The following is a 23,810-nucleotide window of genomic DNA, read 5'->3' on the forward strand; positions in this document are numbered from 1 at the left end:
CTGATTTTTCTTAATCCATTAAATACAAAAAACAAGAAAAGAATTTTTAAAAAATTCAGGGATATCTGGGTTAATTAAATATGGTGGAAATTCGTTAATATGGCAATTTCATAAATAATTTACTTTAATATGGAATATAGAAAAAAAATCCTCAATATTGGAAAAATGCATAATTGTTGCGGTGTTCAAAAAAGATGATTAAATCAACAGCAATAATTACCGTGGGATTTCTCTACTCTCAAAAACATATAAAATATTATCTAACATTCTCTTAAGAAGACTAACCACATATATAATGAAATTATAGTTGATTATCAATGTGGATTTAAACGTAACACATGAACTGTAGATCATTTTCTTCTCATTAGACAGACACTTGAGAACAAGTGGGAATATAATCAAAATTTCCATCAGCTATTCATTGATTTCAAAAAAAGCGTATGGTTCAGGCAAATGAGATAAATTATATAATATATTCGTCGAGTTTGGAATACCAAAAACTTGATTATATGATAAAAGTATGCACCAGTGAAACAAAGTAAAATTCGTGTGGGTAATAATTTGTCTGACAAATTTATAATTCATGATTGGTTAAAACAAGGAGATAATTATCTCCATTGGTCTTTAATTTTGTCTTAGATAAAGCTGTTTGGAACAACTAAAATTGAAAGGTATGACTTAGATGACTATGATGTAGACTTACCGGGGGATGATGTAAATACAATTAAGAATAATGCTAATATATTTTTCAAATCAGCTAAAGAGATAGGTTTTGAAGTTAACAAAGAGAAAACTAAATATTTGCTTACACCCCGAAACCAAATGTTAGGTAATCATCAAAATATAATTATTGAAAACAACTTGTTTCAACCAGTTTCCAAATTCAAGTAATTAGGAATAGTACTGAAAAATGAAAATGATGTTACAGATAAAATAAAAAAAAGCAGCATTAATTCAGGGAATGCATGTTATGTTTCTATTCATAAACTCTTGTCTTCTCGTTTAATATAAGAAACTAAAAGTTAAAATATACAAAACAGTAATTTTGCCTGTAGTATTATATGGATGTGAAACTTCGTCCCTTACATTGAAAGAGGAACATAAATTAGAGTATTTAAAAATAAGATCTTTAGGAAAATCTTTGGACCTGAAAGGGATGAGGAGACAGGTGAGTGGAGAAGGTTACATAATTTAGAACTACATAATTTGTATTCATGTCCAGATATTATTAGAATAATTAAATCAAGAAGACTTAGGTGGGCAGGCCATGTAGCACGAATGGGAGAGGAAAAGGGAGTTCACGGGATTCCTGTTGGAAAACCTGATGGTAAGAAACCTGTAGCAAGGCCAAGACGAAGATAGAGACATAGCGACCTAAATATATCGGCATTAGATATCGAAAAGATTATATAGATCTTGCTCAGGATATGGAGAGATGAAAGGCCTGTGTTGCTGCTGCCATGAACCTTAGGGTGTAAGAAGCCTAGAGAGTTAGTTAGCTATTGCAACAGCTTCATTATGTCTGTTGACGTATAGAGTTACATTTATTTGTCATTTTAGTGCAAATTACATATTTCAATGACGTTTTGGAGTAATCTGCTTTTAACGTGAATTATAAAGGACCCAGGAATGAGGGGATCCAGTATTCAGGTGATGCCACCTAATCTGTTAATAAGCGCTGTTGCATTACACGAAAATACGTATCGAAACATTTCAGTGATAATGGGGAAATTTTAGTGATGTAACTTTGCAAGAAGTACAGTGCGTTTAGTTTGGCTCATGGTCCAGTTAGCGCTTGAATGCAGAATGGTGAGGCTTATTGCAGATGCAGGCATTTTCATTCTGTAAGTCTCAGATACTTTTAGGCACTAGGATCTATATAATCCTTTCGATCTCTAATGCCGATATATTTAGGTCGTTATGTCTCTATCTTCGTCTTGGCCTTCCTACAGGCTTCTTACCATCAGGTTTTAGATTGCACAACGACTAATAACCTAGGTTATATGAGTTGTTGCAAATAGTAGTCAAGTACATTCACACATACAGCCATCTTATGATGAAATTTTGATTGGCTCGAAAAAGTTTCTTCTCCGTGTTTCTTACTAAGTTCTGTTCTTATAATGTCTTTCAATTTATGTATAGGTGTGTTTCATCTTGGTCAAAAACTGTTGCATTGTGAAATCGAGCAGTCATGATTGAGGCCGGTTCTTGTAAACATAAAAACGGTGGATGGGAGATTTCATTCTTGTTTATGATGGCACTGTGCAGTATTCTGTTGTTTAAAAGGAACGGGCGTCTATCCTCCAATTTTCCGAAAAGAAGAGAAGGTGCGCTTCACGTCACGGAACTAGGTTAGTTAATTCATAGGTGTAGCAAATTGTCTAATCATTCTACGAATTCTGCCCGACCCTGTGGCCGAGTGGTTAGCACATCGCGCTGCGACGCCAAGGGTCCCGGGTTCGAATCCCGGTCGGGCTTGGTTGTTTGTGAATGTCCATTCATCAATTTCATCATTTCATCACTCATCCCCATCTTCGCAAATTAGCAAAGAGGCACAAAACGCGAAGTAAAATAAACTAAATCAATCAATCAATCAATCATTCTACGAATTCTAAAACCCTCGTATTATGATGATTAACATTTTTTTAATATCTAGCTTAGGAATTTCCTACACCCAGTGTCATGTGATCCCCACTGTTGATTGGTTGAGAGCGCATGTGTTTATATATATATATTTGTATGGTTCTCCTCTTTCATTTTTTGCTCCTCTCTTGTAGATGTTATAAGCGCATGAAGTTTCTTACAATTCCCACTTCAAGCAAAAAAAAAAAAATTTTGATATACTTAAGAATAGACTTGTGTCTCCAACGAAAAAAATATAATAACCAAAATCCAAAACAACTTACTCTTAGGTAAAGAGTTGTCTCTCTAGCAAAATCTATATATAAATACAGTTCCCAAGATGTTTTATTATTCTCGATACACTTAGGTATAGACTTGTGTCTCCAGAAAAATCTATATATAAATACAATATCCAAAATATTTTACATTATTTGATACACTTAGGCATAGACTTTTGTCTCCAGCAAAATCTAGATATAAATACAGCACCCAAAATATTTTACTATTCGTGATACACTTAAGCGTAGACTACTTTCTATTCAATTTTTTAAAACTATTTGTGCTAAATATATTATCTCCAAGTAAGATTGAAATATTGACACCCTCCAGAGTTGTGATATATCCAGAAAAATGTATATATATATACCAAAGAGAGGAATAAACAATGTCTAAAACTGAATGCCCCAAATGTGGTAAATTCATATCCAAAACAAATTTGTCAAAACAATTGGTAATATGTACTGGTCAATCAGAAAAATCCTAAATTACCAACCCAATTGTGGAAATCATATTAGCATATTTAATATAAGCAGACATAAAAGTAGTTGTGAATTTCAACGATCAACCAGCCAGACAATTCCAAGAAAAAGAAAAGCAGATATAGATCCAACTAATGGTCCTGAACCAAAACAAAATAGGTTTTTGACTACACCTATTGCAACAGCTTTTGGTGGTCGTCTCAATGATTACCCTTTTGAATCAGAGCCACAATGTGATATCAACAATTTCTTGAAGAACATAAAATCTTCAATAATAGAACATCTGAGAAATGAATTTAAAAATAAAAGTATTAAGTTTAATAATACTCTATCCTCTGAATATGAGAAACCTGATGAAACAAATCATATACGTCCCGAATGTTCCAAAACTCAGACTCTATATTTGAGTGATATAGATAATTTGGAACAAATCTATGCCCAGCTTTTGGATACATTGCTTACTAAACATGACGAACTTGAGGCTAAAGGATCTGGTTGGAAATTATGTGGACTCCCACAAAAAATAAAACTGAAAATAAGTCCATTCTCACCTCTTTCTGCTTCTACTTATGTCCCTCCTCCAGGAGATATTCAGAAGAAGAAAGCTGTGGTCAATATAAAAAATAATAATCACAAGTGTTTTCTGTTGTGTATCGTGGCAATTCTTTACCCAATTCATTGGAAAGACAATCCAGACATCATTATATACAGTATGAAACAGATTTTGAGCATGTTATGTAAAATATCTAATATTCTGTTGCTATATCTGATATAACAAAATTTGAAAAACAGAAAAAAACTCTTGGCAATCAATGTGTATGCCTATAAAGAAAATAATTAAAATAATTTTGTATATCCTCTCAAAATAAATAATATTAATAATGATAGAACTATTGTAATCGATTTGTTACTTATTTCAGATTATAGCATTTCCATTAATATCTAATTCGTAAATTTAAACGTCTAATTAGAAGCCGAATAACCAAGCATCATGGAAAAATCAAGATTTGTCATAGATGTTTGTACATATTTTATAATCAGAACTATGATGCTATCCAGAAACTTCAATAGCACAAACAATACTGTGGTGAGAACAAGTTTGTGTATGATTATGCCCAAACCAAGAGAAGTTGAGAAATTCATACAACACATGGCCTTGTTTGTGCATCCAGCAATAATAATAGCAGATTTTGAGGCATTATTAAAAACATTCAGCTATTCAGTTCCTGATTTTCAAATATCTTCTACTACACCTTATCAGCTCCATGAGATCTGTGGCTGAGGTTACATAGTTGTGTGGCGAAATTCATTAAAACCTAATGAGCCTTATGTATACTGAGAAACTAACGCTGCCAAACAATTTTTCCAAAAAATAAAATAAGAAGTATGAGAAATTGGTAGTGCATTATCTGTCAAAACCTAGAATACCATTATCTACTGCGAAAGAACAATTATATGATGCAACTTCGATTTGCTCACAGTGTAATTCATATTTTACAAATGAAAATAAGAAAATTCATAATAATGACCATTTAACTGAAGAAAATCTTGTGCCTTATGCAATAATTGCAATCTCAAAGAACAGAGAAACGAATTTGTACCTATATTCTTCCATAATGGCAGTGGTTATGATTTATACCATTTGGTTAAACATCTCAGTTATGATACAGGAAATATAGAAGTCCTAACAGAAAATTTAGAGAGATATATATCAGTGTTAACAAAAGGGTGAAGAATCCTAGTGATGGCACTGTTAAGATGCACTTTCTAGACTCTATGAGATTTCTCTCTACTGAACTTGATGCTCTTGCCAAGAAATTATCTGATGATTGTTCCAAATTACAATTAATAGTTTTTCTGGCTTTGCAAAGAATATGTTAGACAAAAGTTTGTTTATCTATATGAATATGTAACTGACCATACTACGTTTAATGATGAATCTCTTCCTCCTGTCAAGGAGTTTTACAGCCAACTGATAATAAAGAATATTACAATTAAAGATTGCCATCATGCACAACTAATGTGGAAGAAATTAGGGTGTAAAACACCGAGAAACTATCATGATCCTTATCTAAAATTAGATGTGACAATTCAAGCTGACGAATTCCAAGCTTTTAAAAAATGGTCTATGAATATCTATAAATTGGACCCTGCACATTTTTAGTCTCTCCTAGAATTAGCTTTGTCAGCTATGTTGCAAAAAACAAAAAATGAGCTGGAGCTGATTTTAGATGTGGATATACTTCTTTTCATATGAAGAGCCATACGTGGGGGCTTACTACAATGCACACAATATATGCAAGAGCCAAAAATACACATATGAAAAATGAATATAATCCAAATCAACCCTCTACGTTGATGTGAATAATTTGTATGGTTATTCAATGATGCAGAAACTACCCTATGGCTGTTTAGAGTTGATAAATTCTACATCAATAGACACAAAATTTTCATGATACTAAGTTGTTTTTTTTATTTTTTGCTGAGGTGGAATATCATTAAGCATGTAGATGTAAGACTAGTCTCTGATTCAAAAAAGTGTAATACATTAGTGTCAGAACCAAAATTTAAACTAAGTACAATATATCATGAAGATTTGTCACTTTTCGAAATTGAAAAGCCTTGTTTCAAATTTTAAAAAATATATCTATGTGGGAGCTGCAGTTCTGGATATGTCTAAGCTCAACATGTTGCAGCTTTACTATGATACCTTGAAGCATTTTTATAAAAATAACATTTCTCTTCTGTATATGGACACAGAGAGAGTTTATATCATATCAATACAGCTAATATGTAATAAGATATAAAACATCTTAAATTATTTGATTATATTGATACATGGTCATGCTCTCCTAATTTTGATATTTCTTTCAAGAATAAAAAAGTTTTTTGCAAACTAAAAGATGAAAAAAGTAATGATATTATTAAGGAATTTATTAGATTACGAGCATAGATGTATGCAATTAGATCAAACAGAGACATTATTTAAAAAGCCAAGGAAGTAGGTAGAACCGTAATAGAGAAAACTCTCATTTTATGACTATAACAAGTGTCTCAAAACTAAGTCTCCCAAACTGAATGAGGAGAAGAGAATCCAATGCATTGATCACGTATTAACTACAAATAAAATAAGAAAAATTGCCCTGGATTCAGAGGATGACAAGAGATAGATTCTCTCATGTGAAATAACTACATTACCCCAGGGTCACTATTGCTTAGGAGATGACAACGAATGTAATATTTGCCAATAAAATAATCATGAATCTGGTTGGGTTTAGAAAACAAGCTATGGAAGTGTCTGTTCAGATAGTCTCACCAAATCTCAATAATCTCTTGTCTAAGATAAATGGACTACTATTATCCACTTGAGCAGTATCCTAACAGAATACAATGATGATACTGGTAAAATATTTTATATTTTTAATAATAATCTAAATTATTACAAAATTCCCCATTGGTGGGAAACTTCAAATGACTTGAAACCCTGAGAACAAAGGTGAGCTAAATAGATTTACTGTGAGTAATATCTATCGTATTAAACATGATAAGATGAATACTATCACCACATATGATATATCTGCAAATGATTGTCTGTATATGGAGTTTCTTGGAAATTATGATAAATTATACCTCTTTTTGTGGAGTTGAAAATCAATAATCCCTTAATAAATAACCATTATCAAAATTCCTAATGATATTTTTGGTCATACAAAACACAAATATCACAGTGATGAGATTCTTGTACTTGATATTAGAGTAAAAAATGTACGTACTGATATACGAACATTACAGGAAACTCTCAACTCTAGTCTCCAATCTGATATAGCTAGCCTTCAGTCTCAGTTTCTGTATCCTATTCTCAAAATTGATCCTGAACTCAAATTCTTACTTGAAAAATACATTAATTTGGCCTCAATGGACAATCTTCAAAACGTAGGCAAATTAAAAAATGAGGTTGAGAAATTCAGACAAGCTCAGACTAATAATGTGGAACAACTGAAGCAACAATTAAATAATCAAACAAACATTATTCGTACAGAACTACAAGCAATCATCCAAAGTATCAAAACTCAAGAAGATTATGATAGTATAATTGCTGATTTGTGTGAGCAGTTTCAATTCTTTGAGATTCCTACATTGGAAAATATAAAAACTGACCTACAAACAGATGAGCTGCATACTACCGTAACTGAAGTCCACGTCAAACTTCAAATATTGGAAGACTTTATACATAATCTACCCTCCTCCAGTGAACTCAATGCCATTTCTCGTAATGTTGCTAACATAAAACTCCAGCTTGAGACTTACGAGGATTTTGCGAAAATTCAAAGTACCATACGTTGAGGATTCTTTGGCAACTATGAAAAATGAACTATTGAGTGTCCAGGACATACTGGAATCAAAATTACCTGAAATTACTGAAACTCTGAGTATAGTTCAACAACAAATTACTAAGATGGAAAATCTCAACACTGAATCTGAATTATCCCATTTTCATAATTTGATAGATGACATACAAAACAAATTAGAAACACTTAACAATCAACACCTACACAAAATGCCATAATACAACTCCAAAATGCCTCAAGTACTGTAGCTGATGCTGTTTTAAAAGCTCTGACGACATTCCAGTTTACTGTAGCTAGCTTACCTACTTCTCAGGAACTAAGAGCTGTGAAAAGATCAGTATATAGAATACTCAAATCTGAATATATTAAAAACATTCAGGTGGAAATTGCACAAATTCAAGAAACTATTGCCAATTTGCCCACCAACCAAATTGTCAGTGAACTTCACTCAATATTTATAGAAATTTGAAACCAAGTACATAATCTCTCTAGCCAAAACTCCAAATTGAGGCTTCTGGAGAGCTTATAGCAGAATATATCAATTATTAAGTTTCAAATTGGGACCATAGAAACAAATGAAGAATGAGCTTTATCAAGTTTCACCACAGAGCTTCATGATTTGAAAAATCAATTTAATCAACTCTATGTGGATATAAGAATCAAACTTAGCTATGATGAGGTTGTTCGTAGTATAGGGGAACACATGGGACCACTGCAGAGCAAATTGGATGAAGTAGAATCTAATCAGTTATTCTCTGTTGAGATTGTCAGACTTCACAGTATTCAAAATACACGAGGGCACTGGACATATGTTAAGGCTGGTAATATTTACAAATCATATTCTTACTCAGACTCATGAATTTTTTCTCAATGTTACTATTCAATTTTTAAAATTTCGATATCTGAAAAAGGGAAAACAATTTGAGGTGACACTTTTCACTATACAAAGAATAGATGGTGGGTCCAGAGCACTTCAAATACCAAGAGCATCTTGGGATAATACTACCAATAAATATAAAATACATGAAGATAAACAATTGTCTAATTTTTTGTGTTAAAACTGGTGACCAATTATTATTTGAAGTTAAACAATTGTACCCTGAAGATAATCCCTTTCATATAATCTTCTCTTACCAGACAAAATGTCTAGACAAGATATAGTTAATGAACCACACAGACCAACTCGTCGTAACTACGAACTACTATCTGTGTTAACAAAAGGAATTGATGATCTATTTCAGTGGCAGGCAGATTTGTTGAAATTAACATAGGGAATTTGAAAAATATGAATCAGATAAATCATGGTTTTAAGTATTTGCTTACTGTGATAGACACTTTTAGTAAATATGCTTGGGCTATTCCTCTGAAATCTAAAACAGGGGCTTGTGTCACTGAGACCTTTAAGTCTATTTTGAACAAGGCAGAATACTTCGTCACCTACAGACAGACAGATGATACGACTTTTACATTTCCACATTCACCAAATTAATGGTCCAGCATGATATTAGACATTATTCTACATACAGTAATTTGAAAGCTAGCGTAGTTGAGAGAGTCAACAGGACATTAAAAATCATATGTGGAAACAGTTTAGTTTGCAGCGTAACTACACGTGGTTAGCAATTTTATCTGATCTTGTTCGTAATTAAAATAACTCTACACATAGAACCATACGTATGAAGCCTGATGAAGTAACTAAATCTGACGAATTACAATTGATTTCTACTAAAATGCACAAAGGTAAACAATTGTGAAGTATATATTTTTTTTAACTCAGAGTCGTCACAGTGGAATAGACTGTTTTTCTATGTCTCAGATTTATTCTAAAATTACCAAACAGTTACTTCTTGATGATGCAAATCTAGTTTGTCTGCTTAGTCAGGACAACATTAATATTAAACATGTATATAATAACTATGTAGGAGGAGATTTAAACTACAGTCAATTTTCAAAATTCTGTTCTTCCTGCTGGAACAAAGATGATTTTGGATTTGCTACAATTGATATGAGAAAAAACCAAACAATGGCAAACATAGAAACAAAATTAACAATATTATAAATGTTGAGTCGTTATAAGATTCGTTGTGACGTTATAAATAACCTATAAACAAAGAAATTACAAAACGAAAAATTGAATACAATTTGAATTAACGTGACTATCTGGCTAATGATTTAAAGGCTGGAAATCTGAGAATAGAGGATACTATGAACAACTTAAGCGTCAGGATCAACCAATTATTGATGCAATCAGTGGTCTCGGTAGATACATTAAGGGTGTCACATATCAAAATAAGAATCTCATGAATGAGCTTTTTTCTCTTGCTGCTTGAAATTATGCAGATTTTCCTCCTACACAACTATCCAGTATTCATGATCCTATAGTACTCCAGCAAGAACCTACCTTGGTATTAGGACATTGAGAGAAAATTGAATTAGGTCCCTCGGCAAGAGATTGATTACCTGAGTACTGGACAATTTGACAAATATGAAATATTTTGATTATATCCAACCATGGACCCCAATGAGGGAGTAGTTCGGAAAATTGGAACATCAATTTTTACATTTCAAGGAGGTGATGTAAATATCAATTTGGTGTGGCAAATAGCTGGTCTAGATATCCTGGCACTGTCGGACTGTGGGAACTCATCACCAAGAAACATCCTAGAGATTATACAGAAGAAGATTACTAAAGTTAATCAGAAATTTTAATACTCTCTGATTCTCTATACCAAAACAATGGTGCTAGTCAGAATATAGTTAAATCTAGCAGTGGAGACAAATACAAAAATCTGATTATACCTATATGGAACCAACTTAAAGCTGGTAGTGGCATTAAAAACTACAATACTCTTCCCAAAGAGTTTGTGTGGGTGGATGATGTGAGAAAACTCATAGATAGATTGTTGGTCATATCACGAGAGGCAAATGCTGGCAACAATAATTTCCGTAATGAAACATAGCTATTGTAGATATGCTTAGTGCTAAACTAGCCAATTTTATTGTAAATGTAAGTAAAGGCATTTGATACTTCATTAAAATTATTAGTACTCTACCTCCCAAATTCTGGAACGTTCAGGGTTTAGTTAATGACATTATTAACAAACTTCTTTTCGAAATGCACTTACCTCGTTAAAAATACTGTGGATCAGAGACTAAACAAGAACAGAGACTGGAGAAAGGAGACAGAGGAATTAATAATTTTACTACAGCTTTAAAGACAACGACATTGCCTACAATACTCGCAATGACCTTAGTGCTGATCAAAAATTGGAGCAAGTAGCATTTGGAAGACTAATCAGCAAAGATGCTTCAATATGTTAAAAAATAGCAGCATTAGGTATAACCATTGTTTTGAATAAAAAACAAAATTAGAGTGGGGACTTTAAACCTAAATATACATATAAATACCCATCATGATGAAATCTAAAGTTATTGTGTACCAAGTACTTTATTCAGATCTAAAATCTGTAGGATCAATAGACAGTGTCCTTACCAAAAAACAACAGGAGAAGAAAAAATCTTGTTTGAGTATGGGTCATGGAATGAAATTAACTATTAGTACACCTCAGTTGAAATTAGTACGAAGGCCCAGAAAAAATAAAAACACTGGTGGTTTCATATTCAATATTCCAGGTATTTTATCAGCTCTAGGTGGTGTGGGTAGTCTAGCAGGAATTAGTGCCGCTATAGCAAAAACAGTAATTGACGCAAAGAAGAACAAAGCTGAACTAGAAAAGAAAAAACGTCATAATCTGGCAATGGAGAAAGAAGACAAGGGTATTAACGGTTTGAGAAAATATTAAAAAAATAGAAACACTCTCCAACTTTGATATTGAAAATTTAATTGAATTATTTGGAATTAAACACTTCAGAGGTGTCATCAAGTTAGATTCCCTACCTATTAAGGGACCATATAAAAAAGATTATGGAATAGTCATTTTGGATAGTTTCAAAAATAAAGACACCCACTGGATCTGTGAGTACAAACAAGTTAACATAGCTTTGTTTTTGATACTTTTTGTGGCATTCCTGCATTAGGTGTACTTAGTTATCTCAATATACATTATAGTGACGAGCGTATCCAAGATTTTGAGGATATAAATTTTGGCCAATTATGTGTTTCAATGCTGGCCTTCTTATCTGAAATATATAAACTATCAATTGAAGATTTTCAGAAGGCATTGTGGCACCTGAAGCATCATGGGAGTATTCCATCTCACTAGTAAGACTTTTGTTGATGTTTATGATGTGAAGAATGAGAGAGTCACATAACAATGTTAGTTGCTATTACTAGACCACAATATTACTGTATTTTCTAAATTTTTAACTCAGTTCCAACAATACTACAGGATATACGTATTAAAAATAATATTTATTTTACTTAATACTAAATAGTCAAAGTAAATATATAATTGCGTCGAATAACATGGGTACCTGGGGGAAACCCCGGGGGTAAAGGCGGTCAGGGGTGTGATGCTGATCACATCACCCCCACTCATGACCGGATCAAGAAAGTGTGGGGCGTTACCCCCACACCCCCTATACGCCTTCATGGCGTGGTGCAAAGCACAGGGGAGCACTTTTTACATATAAAATTTATAAGCAAAGCGGAGTGTCTAAAAATAGCTAGTAATCAAGTAGTCAGTAGTTTTCATATCTAAAAAAGAACTTCCTTGGCACCATTCTCAGACAAGACTAACCAACTGGCAGTTGAGTTGTTTGAAGAATAAGTTAAAAACACTCACATCTAATCAACAGCATGTCACATGACTCTGAGGGTAGAATTCCCAAGCTAGATATTCAAGAATGTAAATCTTTGTGGTACGAGGGCTTTACAATTCGAGGAATGATTAGACAATTTGCTACACCTAGAAATTAGCTAAATCCACAAAAAAATATGACTATAATTATGGTCCAAATATGCCATAGTATCAATCGACCCTCGTACTATGGTAAGCCAGAACATATCAACTCCTTCTGGCAATTTGCTACAACTAGAAATTAGCTAGATCAATCAGAAGATATGAAAATACAGCTTAAATTTAACCAAAATAGGCTATGGTATCAAATGACCTTGGATAAGGTCGTCCGGTGAATGCCCTATTCCCCTCTACTCAAACTGTTATTCAATCCATGAGAAATGGTGCCGCTAGTAGGCTTTGCGTACTGTCAGAGGAAAACAAACACTGCTATCAAGGTATCCCAAAAGAGTGATTGGTTTGGTATATTTTACGTCGCTTTTATGTCAGGTTTGGCTAATCGTGGAGACGAGACTGAATGATGATATGTTGAAACTGAAAAGCAAATCTTACAAAAACACCCACGCTCAGTCTGGGATTCGAAACTGAGACCCCTGGCAAACGTAGCACGCTGTGTTTACCACTCTGTCACCGAGGCCGGTATATCCCAAATTGTTCAATTGGGAAGTGAAATGATTGTTTTCGAGCACCGCAAAATTTTAAATTGTAGCGCTTGAACAAATCTTAAAATGAAACAGAGATGATTATCACTCGGCGTTTCCAGTGGGTGCCTGTTCGTAGGCTCCAAAACTCACTGGGAAACTTCAGCTTCGTATGTAAGACCGAACTCCCTTTTCCAGGTGCCGAGCTAACGGTTCGATTCCAGGATTCATGTGACCGGATCCGTTTTCCACCCCCGGCGCATACCCAACTCGTGCATAAAGTGATGTTGAATTATTAATAATAAAAATCAATAATAATAATAATAATGACGTCGATAATAATACAAATTGATGTTTGGTTCTTAAGATCAGCGAAATTAGCTGTGCAAGGCTTAACGTTGAACAAATCTAAATACCAATTTTAACCCTTTCAGGTACATGGGACATATGTGTCCCATGTTTTATTTTATCCACATTCTTCATATGATAGGGGTTACATGGACGCAAATATTATTATCGTTTCTTCCTAGATATATATTATTAGTTTCAAGTGTTTTTGCCGGCAACACGTATTATTTATACTGTTTTAGAAGCATCTAAATGTGGCAAGTGTATTGCCTTGCATTTTGGATTATGTTTCGTAAAATATGTTGCAATTGTTTTCTAATTCACAAATACATATTTTGATGAGTTTCTGATTACCTGCAGTGCACCTGAAAGAGCTACAGGCTCAGAAAATGATTGGGACATATATGTTCCTATGTACCACAAAGGTAACTTTCTGCATGCTTGTAGGTAATTCTACAAATTCGAAGAAAAACCATTTCTTTGTAAAAAAAGTTTGGAATTGTATCTACTTAAAATATATATTGCGTATATGTGTGTGTGTAATAAAATACTATATTCTTAACGTATTTTTTTATTATATTGTCCCAGAAAGGTATCAAAGCAACGTGAATTTCTTGTTTCTGGAGAAGAAATCGTGCAAGTTTTACAAGCTGAAGACAGTGACAATGAAGATAATCTCCTTCTAGATGAAGAGGATCAATTATTTTTAATAGAAGACATTGATGCAGGAGAAACTAATGTCATCATAGACGATCCTGAACTTGCAGATACTTGTTCAAGAGAGGGATTGACAGTTTCGGACATCAAGCTGAATTCTATGGACCCTAATTCTGAAGGTCCTCATGTAGCTGTTCAAAACCCTGAGTCACATAGTGCTTTCAGTGTTCCAGATTTTAAGTGCAATAGAAGTTACAAGCCAAGGAAATTTAGTATTAATGAAAATTTTGATTATGGGAAAGTTCTTGTTTTCAATGTAGAAGAAAATGGTTGTGTCCCAAACCCAATTGAAATTTTCAATTCCGTTATGAATTTCAATGAGCTAATCAAATTGATAGTAGAGGAAACTTGCCGATATGCTCAGGAAAACGGGGTGGTTTTTGATATAAACAGTGCAGAAATGAAAGCCTTCTTAGGTATGAATGTAATAATGATTTACCGTGTTCTACCTACTATTAGAAGTTATTGGTCAACGGAACCTGATCTAAGTTGTCCTTACGTTTCACAAGTAATGCCTTTACATCGTTTTGAAGAAATTAGGAAGTATTTGCACTTCTCAAATAATGAGGCTCAACCAAACAGAAATGTCCAATGTATGATCGGGCCTACAAAGTGAGACTAGTACTGGACCATCTAAATAAGAGCTTCCAAGCAGCTTTGAGTGCATCTAAAACCCAGGCAATAGACGAACACATGGTCAAATTCAAAGGACATAATATTATGAAACAGTATAAAAAGAACAAACCTATAAAGTGGGGTTTCAAAATGAGGTGTAGGTGTGAATCAGAAATTGGATACCTGTATGAATTTGACCTATACACAGGGAAGAAAGGGGCAAGTCATGCAGAAGTGGGTCTGGAGAGAGTGTGATACTGCAGTTAGCAAAATCCATTTGTGGTCTTGATTGTGAAATATATATGGACAACTTTTTTAATTCGCCTGTTGTACAGTACATTCTAGCAGAAGAGAACATAAAAGCTTGTGTTACTGTATGCACAAACAGAAAAAACATGCCAAAAAATTTCCCAACGGACAAAGAAATGAAGAGAGGGGATATTTATGGAGTGAACACTAATGGTATGTCTTGAATCGAGTGGATGGACAATAGGCCAGTGTATGTTTTATCTAATTTCATATCACCAATCCCAATAATAAATGTAAAAAGACGCATTCAAGGTAATTCCGAGAAAATAAATGTTCCTTACCCTTTGATGGTCAGAAAGTACAATGAGTGTATGGGAGGTGTCGACCTTATGTATCAGAAAAAAGTTACTTATGAAGTTGACCGTAAGGTAAAAATTAAGTACTACCTCAGGTTATTTTTTGATTGATATTGGAATTAATAATTCTTACATAGTGTATAGCAAGCTTTTCAAAAGTGTGTGCACAGAATCAGGGAAGTCAATGACTTCACTAGAGTTTCGCCAAAGCATTGCTCGAGAGTTCATTGGACAGTATTCGAACAGAAAGAGATCATTGCCAATGACAGTAAGTACCAAAAGAGGCTTGAGAGTCAATTTCCTCCTAAACCTCCAGAGCATTACGTGACAAAAGTACAAAAATGGAAACGCTGTGTGAATTGTGCTAAAAGAAACTAGAAAATGGTTCGAATAACATGTGCACAATATGTAATGTATATGTATGTTGTGTGAGATCGCAACTGTTTCCAAGAATGTCATGCTTAAATATACAATGTTCATGAGTTTCCTAATAATTTGATATATAATATTGCATTCTGAAGTGAAAGATAATTTTGTATCAAGGTGTTGCTTAATTTCGCATATATTTTGTTATTTGTTACCTTTAACGTACATAGGGACAAATATGTCCCAACAATTATTTCATATTTAATATACATTTTTGTGAAAAATTTTAGTTTAATTGTCCAAATTACTCCAAAAGGTATACAAAAAGTAATATATATCATATATATCAATTACAGTTTACTTGTGAACCTGAAAGGGTTAATAAGGATATAGTTTATATATATACACATAAATTATAGTAATCTGTAAGAAAACGTAAATACCTAATGTATAACACACAAAAAAAATATATAGGATCAATTCCATGTGTGACGGTATTACCTTTTGGACAGCTATATAATTACATATTTCCCTCATACGATTACATATATAGTACAATGTGTGACTTGTCGTGCTACATGTATTGACACAATGTAGTACAACTTCAAGGTTGAAAATAATGTAATTTATTTAGATGTAGTAGGCAGGTGATTGTGTTTAAAATCCGTGTGACAGAATTACCTTCATGTAAACCTTCTTTGGAGGTGCAAACTGACATTTTCCAATTTCTGTAAATTATGAACTTTTGTCTGAATTATTAGTATTGGAAAAATAGTTCAAGAGTTCAAAGCATGCTCATCATGCCAGGACACGACAACTGAAATTGTTTTTGTATTATGATATTTTTTATCCCAAACAGTATGTGACGAAATTACCTTGACGGAATTATATTTTGCCCAAATACGACATACACATGTAATTGTCATTGATTGATTGAATGAGTTCGTGTTTTAATTTCACTTTATGTACAACACGGCTAATTGGGACTAAACCTAAAGTTTAAAGTGGGATCCGAACACAAGTTTTTTTGCGAAAAAAATTGTGACGGAATTACCATTTGGCTTATGTATTAAAATACGTGTATATCTCAGTTTACATACACACAATAACGTATCGAAATACACCAATTTGTTCTTCTAGGGCACATTAATCTTACCGTACTATCATATTAGTTCCATCTTGCCATACACAGTGAGTTCACGAATTGTTAAAATGCGCAATTATCGTATGCCATGTGTATTGCGGCCATCTTAAAAAATACTGTTTCTAACCACCTGCCGTATTGTTTTTAATGAAACAACGGCATGTTCCATTAACTACAAGTATAACTCCTGTATGATATCATCTTCACTTTTATGTACGAAGCTCTACAGTTTTTTGACTGGATGTTGACATTTCCGTCTAATTGCTTATACACATTACCCAACCCCTCACTATCATTCAAGCATTCCTACTCTCACTCATACTTCAGGGTTAAACAATACATTATGCTGAATACATCGGCCTTTTTTTAGATACAAAGACAAGATAGTTTGTATAGCACAAAGTCTCTTATATTTCGCAATTAATTAAATATTAAATAATTTATTGTCGAGTTTTCACAAATGTGCCTTGGAACTGAATAACATTAGGCAAGGCACACAACTCGTACAACATAAATGCCAAATGCAAGGCACATACACGTTTACTGAATGACAATGAAGTAAACTGATCCATAAATATAATATAAATTGTACGAAGTTAAATTACATTCGTACCTAACAATCTGAGAGGTGATCTCTGCAAGAGATACACGAAATCTCCGGACGAAAGACAGGTTATGCAATTATAATGAAGTATTTAAAAACAAACACATAATATGACATAAAGGTAATTACTATTCATACGGCTCATCGCTGAGCGTGGAAAAACAATAGTATGCTCTTAAAAACCTTTGGAATTAGAAATTATTGTTATGAAATTTTATATTAGGTTGGCCAAAAATTTAATTAATATTTTTGCTTCTTTTATTTTAAAAACTGGTATCATTTCATCGGATGGCCGATCTTTGGCTCAGTACGTTAACAGCATTGATCATTGTCACTACAATGGATATCACCAGCAAGAAATTATTGTTACAAGAACGATAGTTTCTGATTGATTGATTGATTTGCTTTATTTTACTTCGTCGTTTGTGCCACTTTTGATTAATTTGCGAAGATGGGAATGAGTTATGAAATTCACGAATGGGCATTTACAAACATCCTGGGCAGGCTTAGAACCCTGGACCCCTGACATCGTAGTACGATGTGCGAACCACTCCACCACGGGGGCCAGCGATAGAGATTCTGGAATTACAATTATTTAGGTGTTAATATTTATTCACAAATTTTAAAATTACAATACGTTTAGAACACACGTGTTTACACATCAATTTCCTCAATATTTTTTTTCATATTGTAAAAAGTACCTCTAGGAACGACAGTTTTCTTTAGTTAATATAAAATTTATGTATGTATTTTTGTATTTCTCATACATTTGGGTGGCGAATCTGTAATTTTGCTAATGAGCATCAACAGTTTATTAGTTATCTTCTTATCTATAGTCACTTTCTGCCACTTTTGGCTAATTGAGAGAATGTGGAAGAATGATAAATGATGAGCAGTGTGGGGGATGGAGGAGCAGGAGGATCCCATCCATACAACTAGGCACATTTCCTAGTTTCATTTTTCAGTACACTTTATGCTTATATAATCAGATCGAGACTGAATCCGAACGACTATGCGCCTCAGCCGGGTATCGATCCTGAAGCCCTTTGTTTATAAGGCGATACAATTTCCACTGTGTCTTCAGTGAAGCAATCCCAAAATGGAAACTTACGTAAAGCATCGCTCCACCAATTTTTCATTTATACCATTAGAAGCATCCCCCAGCTATCCCCAAGGTTCGAGTAAATATCCCCACCCCATAACTATCATTCCCTTTAAGTGCTAATCAGATAAAATTGATAAATATCACATTTATATCTTATTCCCATTTTGCACAAAACGCTATAGTTTATTTCGATACATACAATAACGTAACGAGCTGCTAGGTTTGTGGGATCTTACCGAGAATCTTAACCATTATGCTTGGGTGATGTAGCTGTGTCATTCATTCATCCTCCCTGGTGAGCACTCGCCCTTGGCAGATAACTTGATGGTAATGGCCGAGAGGTTACTTTTCACACATGAAATGGCACAAGACTAAGAATTTGGGTTTATATCTTCTAGTTAAGATCAACACGTTTAGAGAAGGAGGATGTTACCTGTCTATTCGGTGATGAAGAGTTCCTCGAAGAAGACTATTAGAATTGCACTATGCAGGCTCGCTCAAGCTCCTCGATGTTTCTCGTTCCTCCATCCAAAGCAAAAGACCCTACGTCGCCCGTTACATTCTAACTTATCCTTTCTTCCACCACCTGGTTATTGCTCCCTAATCCCAGTTCATCAGCAACTTAATTCCAATCAACCAGGAGGATTGATTTAATACTGACCTAGCATTCTTTGAATGATTGATAGAGTAACGGCCGACAAAGGAGGATATTGCTTTTGGCTTGCTACTTTTCTCTAATCAGGAGAACTTGTTACGATAAATTCTAATTAATTTTAAAAAGTAGTCAGTCACAGAAATATTTTTCATGTGACAATGAGAACAACATGCACATGTGTAAGACCTTGCTTTCATGAATATTCCCGTGAGCACCAGGAATATTTATAAGGAAGTATGGTCATTATAAAACATAGTTTACCCTCCAATAGGCTATGTATTTTTCGTTCAAAATGTTATCTTCATATAAGACTATTAAGAATGAAGTATTTATTGTCAAGAAGAATATGTTGACAAATAAAAAATAATCCTACAAAATTTATATTTGTGTATAGTTGCAATCATTAATTTGCGTATCACCCTTTTTGCGATATTCGTCTGTCAAATTTGAACTGACATGCCACTTACAAATTCTTAACAACTGTAGTAAAACTAAGTGACTGAAGTAACACTGCTATCATAAATATCGCATGAAAGGAATCATGATAATAAATAACATAATCTATTTTCCAGTACGTTCAACTACAATACTAGGCGCTTCTTTGGAATATCCATGTGGTTGTTATATAATTCTGTGCGCAGAAGTACCGCAAAAGTAGCAAAGTAGCGAGTAGCGGACAGGAGTAGAGTAGCGAGCTACATTGTTTGTAAATTCAGCTGTAGCTGTAGTGAAGATCCTTTCAAAATGTAGCGTTCTGATCACTGTTTACAACTAAATTACTAACTAACTCTCTTGCATTCTTAAACACGAAGGTTCATGGCTGTAGCAAGACAAGCCTTCCATCTGTCCTTGTCTTCGGTAAGGTCAATCCAATACGTTTAATCCTTACCGATTTCCTTTAGGTCCATCTCAACATTATCCCTCCGTCCAAGTCCTTGTCTTCCTACTGGTCTCTTACCATCAGGTCTCCCAACAAAAATCCTGGAAACTTTTCTTTCCTCATCCATTCTTGCCACATGGCTTGCCCACTTAAGTCTTCTTCATTTAATTATTCTAATATTATCTGTAATGAATACAAATTATGTAGTTCTAAATTATGTAACCTTCTCCACTCACCTCTCCTCATACCTTTTAGGCCAAAATATTTTCCAAATGATTTTATTTAAAAAAAAAAAATAACTTATGTTCCTCTTTCAACGTAAGGGACGAATATTCACACCCATATAATACTACAGGAAAAATTACTGTTTTATATATCTAAACTTTTAGTTTCTTAGATATTAACACGTTCAGTGCCGGTGGCACACACCGTGTGTAGTCCGTGAAGCATGTTCAGTGTCGGTGACACACACCGTGTGTTATCGGTTTCTAACGAGAGGAGCCGACGTCACACGGTGTATGGCACAGACATTGTTAGTTAACCTTCGCTAGTTTTGACTCGGTTAGCGGCATAAGAGGTTTTATTCGTTACGGCCTCTGAGGGACATATTACTGCATTCGTTTACACCACTGGTTTCGTGGTTTCGTGGTTTCGCGTTTTGTATTGTTTATATGGAACCATATGTTGCAAGGTCGTCGAGAGCAAAAATACAATGTACTGAACTGGCAAACATTTAATTCAAAGGGGCAAAATTACATAAAATTGCCAAGGCATTATTCAACATCTCTAGTGAAAAATGTGTTGATTCCATGCCCGTATCCAGAATTTTGTTGTGGGAGGAGGGTTTGTCCCTTATCAGTAGCTACCTTCTACAGGGGAAATATTGGAGGTATACGAAAGATTAAACATGAATTTCTCGGTACATTACAACTTGTTGTACAAGATTCTCCTACTGAAGTAAAATATAATTATCACCATACACTATTAAAATTTGATATTTGTCGCATTTCTGAGGAGGGGGGGCTTCAGTCCCCCGAACCTATCCCTGACAACGTGGCTGGTTTATTCGGAAGACTCTTGGCATAGAACGGATGATGTATTGGATATGACAAATGACTCAGATGATGAAGATAATGATCCTGTCGGTGATGCTGCCAACGTACCAAGTGATGGAGGTATTATCACAGAAAGCCTTACTTCCTGCAGCAATGCCGAGGCTTATGGAACTTTTTCCATAAACTAAGAAGATGCAGAGTTTGGAACCAAAGCTAAATTCGGAACGCAACATAATATTACTGCGCCGACTCTGAAGATCAAACTTGACTGTGTTTGGAGATCTGTTTTGCACAATTCGACAACAATTGAAGAGTTGTGTTATTTCCTGCACAGTGTTGTGAGTAGCTGTATGCTGTTACCGTTCTTGTGTGGGTTTTTTTTTCACGTTCATTGTTCTGGAAGTATTCTCGCTCTCTATGCCCTCTGATGTGTACAAGAATAGATAGTTTTGTGATTCGAAAGCATCTTTATTTCTTAGAAGATACAATTGTTTTTAAGTTTCGGTTGTATGGTATTTGCTGTAACAATAAAAAATTGTCTTCTCTATCTTTAGCGATACCTTTTTTCATACGATTTGCAATTAGAAGTAATATGATACCATGGCACACACCGTGTGACACTGTCGAATCACAAAAAAGTTTATGCGAATGGCCGGTAACACTCACCGTGTGACACCTTCCAAAATCTCCTCCAAAATAGAAAAAAATATAATGTTCATTGGCACAATATTGCATATACTTGTGATGTAAATATAATCAAGGTAACGGATTTTGAGGTGCGCAATACATCCATATAACGGCCTGTGACGTACGCAATGGAAAATTGACCAGCAAGTTTCCGAAGAGGAAAGTAACACTCATTTCCTGAATTGATTCTGCTTTTTATTTCTTCTTTAATTTCATTTTCATTTGTTATTGTTACTTCTATGTACTTGAATATCGAGACTGATACAATAATAAAGTTTTGATAGTTACCTAACACTTGGTTTCAGCCTGTAGCTATATATATAGTATTCTCTTTCTAACCTTCAAACCTATCTCTTTAGCTGCTTTTAAAAACATATTAGCATAACAAATCTGCATGATCTGCATATGCTAACAAAGAGTCGCAACAAATTTGAGTCCTTCGTTAGTTTTTTTCACCTTCCGAACAGCATATTCAAAAGCAAAATTACAGAGTAGTGGAGGTAATGCATCTGCTTCTTTAACCAATCATGGATTGTAAATTTATCAGACATATTAATATCCACACGAATTGTACTATCTGTTTCATTACTGCATTCTTTCATCACATTAACTAGCGTCTTGGGTATTCCAAACTCAAATAATATATTATATATCTTATCTCTTTTAACCAAATAATATTCTTATTTAAAATCAATGAACACCTGATGAACATTTTGATTATATCCCACGTTTTCTAAAGTGTCTGTCTGAGGTTAAAATTTGATCTACAGTTCATCTGCTACGTTTAATTTTACATTGATAATCTTATATAAATTCATTTCCATATGGGGTTAGTCTTGTTAAAATAATGTTACATAATATTATATGTGATGTTGAGAGGAGATAAATTCCACGGTAATTATTGCAGTTCATTTTATCAACTTTTTTAAACACTGGAAGAATGATGGATTATTTCCACTGTTGAGGGATTTCTTATTTTTCCGTATTCATTCCATACATATCTGTATATACCAAGACCACACCATTTTTTTATGATTTAGAATTTAATAGATTTAGAATACAATATTTTACATCTCTTAAAAGTAGCTTCCAAGACTATTTTGCTAAATGACTGACACATTTGCGAAATCACCAAAGTTACTCATTCATTTGCTCCTCGGGCCTTAGGAGTTATCAAAAGTGACATGAATCTGAAAATCTTATTAAACCTGAACATTTGGAAGTCCAGTGCATTCTCTAAGTGTGGCAACATCTAAATGATTAGTCTTATCAGTAACGGTTAGATTAAAGGCGCTGAACTCGGGTTCACATTCAGATATTGGAACAATTTGGATTGAATTCACACATGCAATCTTTGGGTGAAATAAAAATGTGTTTTGGATTTTCCTTGCAGATGGAACACTCTTTACATTCAAGATCTCCTGGCGTGTCACCATAAAGCACACGTTCACAATTATCTAAGTTACATTGATGTACATTTAATAGGATGGCATGTAAAATAAATATCTAAACCTAAAGATAATACCTCTATTCATATGAGGCGTTGCGGGTACGAAGGACAAACTCAACAAACGTACATTGTGAGGGAAATGCGTTTCAAGTTGTTAGGCACAGTGCGAGCTCCACAAAAACGTGGTAACAGTAGATCCCAATGCTTCATGAGTGATTTCCAAAGTGTTTTGTGGAGTTATCACTGTGCTTCACAACTGGAATCACATTTCCCTCACAATGCACGCTTTTTGAGTTCGCCTCATAATGTCCCTGAAGATTGCAAACAAACATTTGAACGTATGGTTTTAAACTAACTCCTGCACTATTGTCCCACTACACAGTGGATCAATAGTTTTCAATGTTTAAAGAGTAGCCACTTCAATTGATTTATTTGCTCTGAGAATTAAA

Source organism: Lepisma saccharinum, chromosome 22, assembly GCF_977018435.1.
Source record: "Lepisma saccharinum chromosome 22, izLepSacc3.1, whole genome shotgun sequence".
Classification (NCBI taxonomy): domain Eukaryota; kingdom Metazoa; phylum Arthropoda; class Insecta; order Zygentoma; family Lepismatidae; genus Lepisma; species Lepisma saccharinum.